This window comes from Suricata suricatta, chromosome 1 (assembly GCF_006229205.1).
Source record: "Suricata suricatta isolate VVHF042 chromosome 1, meerkat_22Aug2017_6uvM2_HiC, whole genome shotgun sequence".
In the NCBI taxonomy this organism is placed as follows: domain Eukaryota; kingdom Metazoa; phylum Chordata; class Mammalia; order Carnivora; family Herpestidae; genus Suricata; species Suricata suricatta.
In genome coordinates, this window is record NC_043700.1 from 57,713,247 (window position 1) to 57,715,957 (window position 2,711).

Below are 2,711 nucleotides of genomic sequence, written 5' to 3' on the forward strand. Positions count from 1 at the left end.
TTAGGGACCTTCTATAGAACAGGTGAATAAAATGAGACAGTCTTCATCTTAATGGAGCTTACATTACACTTCATTGAATTCAGCAACTAAACATGTTATAATAAGTACGTTGGGTTGAGTGCATGGTGGCTGCCTCCTCAGTGCTTATCACCTAACTCATGTCGGTAATTAAAGATAATTAGCGAACCCTCTGTTTCAATTATAATTACACTTGCCTAGTGCTTTCCAAAATATTTAGCAATTTGCTTTGTATTGTTTCTTCTATAAAGAGCCAACCTTAGGTGAGAAAGAATATTCCCTCAGTAGGCAAATAATTCCTTAAGGTGAATCCACAAAAATGGACATTTAGTGGTTAAAGCTATGAAATTGATCAATGAATATAACTTAAACACTTATCAAAGCCAAATTATCTTGGAGATTTAGACTAGTGAATATGTTCACCTGTCAAGAACTCTTAGATTGCATAGTGTAAAAATCGGTTTATCATTGGTATGGAACTTAAAATAAAAATCTTTATGATTTGGATGAGGTCACACTAACTCACATCTTCAGCATATCTTATTCAGTAGTTACTTGGGTTTGAAACTGAGCAGGAGGAAAAGCTGCATGAGAAAAAGTTACGGTGTTTTGGTGTGGACTTAATAAGAACCTAAATACTTATGTGAAAATCCTACACAAGCTCAAAATGACCAAGAAGCCAGGTCATTGCTGCTGCTGCTATTAGTGTTACAGGTTGAGGAACCCCACATTCACACTGATCGCCAAGGCAAGTCCATTGCAGCAGTTCACCATCCAGAAGGGACCCAGGGAGGACCTCGCTTCCCTAGTGACAGCCTGGAGAGGTTTGAGATACAGTGTGTAGGTGCATTATGGCCATGGGGATATTGACTAATGGAAGTTTTTGGCAGAAAGCTTTGGGATAAATTCTTATTCCTCCTTTTTTTACCTAGAAAGGTCCCTTTTAAGACCTGATACTTCACATGCCTCTGTAAAGATATACAGGGAATCAGCATTTGAGTACTTCTTGCTAGGATAGTATTTTATAAGACTCTATTTATTAAGAGTCCCTCCTAATTTGGTGAAGACTTACCCAGTTTGCCTTAAACAAAAGGTACCTTACCAATTTTCCCATAATCAAATGTACCCTCTTGTTTATTATTTCTTATTTTGCTTAAAAACTGAGGATAGAGTGCCTACAGCATGCTAATAACTATTCAGTATAGAACATCAAAAATAACTGAAAAGCTTCTGTCCCCATGGAGCTTACTTTCTAATATTAGAGAGTAAATAAATAAATGAATATGTATACATTTCTGTAGGAATAGCAGGTAGCAATAAGTGCTATGAAAAAAAATAAAACAGAGACAATGAAGATGCATTGACTAGGGAAGACCTATTCAAGGATCTGACACTTGACCACAGACTTAAATGAATTGAAAGACTGAGCTGAACAAATAGTGAAGGAAAATGACTCCTAGAGCCAAGAGCTAGAAAAAGGGGCATATGATAGGTGCATAACTGGTGTTTGCACAGGGGTTTTGTATGGCTAGAAAAGTAATTGAACCTGATTTTCTTGTTATAAGAATGCATATTAACCTCTAAGGGCACAAAATGAAAAAAAATTAGGCACAAAAATAACATGTTTTCTGCACAATGAAGAATTATTTGTGAGTCTCCTTAATATTTGCCAAAATGAACATTACATATCTTAGAAGCAGGGAAAACCTGTAATTATGTAAGAACATCACATTCATTCTTTCAAAATATTTATTATATCACATGTTTTGAGTAGGGGGGAAAAAGGCTATGTTTGTCCTTAGACATCCTAAAAGTATCTATGGTTTTTAAGGGTGACAAAAGTGTTTGTAGTCATTGACTTTTAAACATTTAATATTAAATCTTAGTTAATAGATTTTTTGTGATAGATTTGAAATATAGTAAATTTATAGGATGGTCATTTAACAGTCTCTTGTGAGAGAATATAAATGACATCAATGGATATATGAATGACTTAGAGATGATAAGAGAAGTGTATAATACATGTATACAGTTCTATTTCTGCCTTGATAATGAGACTAGTTTAGATGAGCCTCAATTCATATGTTACAATCCATTCAAACCAGATTTTTTCATTCCACAAAATATTTACTGTGTGGCTATTAAGTGTCATACACTGTTCCAGATTCTGGGAGCATATTAAGAAACAAAACAGCAGAGCACCTCAACCCAAGAGCTGCTGTTCCTTGTAACAGTGGTTTAAACAGAGGTGCCGACAGCAAGTGGATCTCGTCACCTTTGGGGGGCTGTGGCTGTGCCCCTCAAAGTGAATTTGGAGGTTCTACACCCCTGTTGGAAAAAAAAAGAAAAAAAAAGAAAAAAAACAGCAAAAGCTCTGCCCTGTCAGAGTGAATTCCATGTTTTGTACTTTTAAGTTTATACAAAATTTGGGGTGGAATGGTAATTTCTTTTGTAAGATAGTAAAAATCTGAGAATTTACTAAATGCTTGTTTGGGGCATAAAAATAAAGAATTAAGACAGCTATCATTGACTCAAGAGTTCTATTTTAAAGGCTTGTTTTTTTATCTTTCTATATTGGTAACAATATTAATATCTTTTTTAATAAAATGGAATGCCATCAACACCATTTTAATCAAATATCATTTTAATAACATTTTAATAAAAGAAAATACTTTTAGAAATAGAACCATTCT

At 34.4% G+C, this 2,711-nt stretch overlaps 1 non-coding gene across 1 annotated transcript; it reads left to right on the forward strand.

The window, feature by feature from the left end:
• Positions 1-2,213: 2,213 nt before the first annotated feature.
• Positions 2,214-2,346, forward strand: LOC115303730. The gene has a single exon (XR_003914216.1). It is a non-coding gene; the product is annotated as a small nucleolar RNA SNORA68 (small nucleolar RNA).
• Positions 2,347-2,711: the final 365 nt, after the last annotated feature.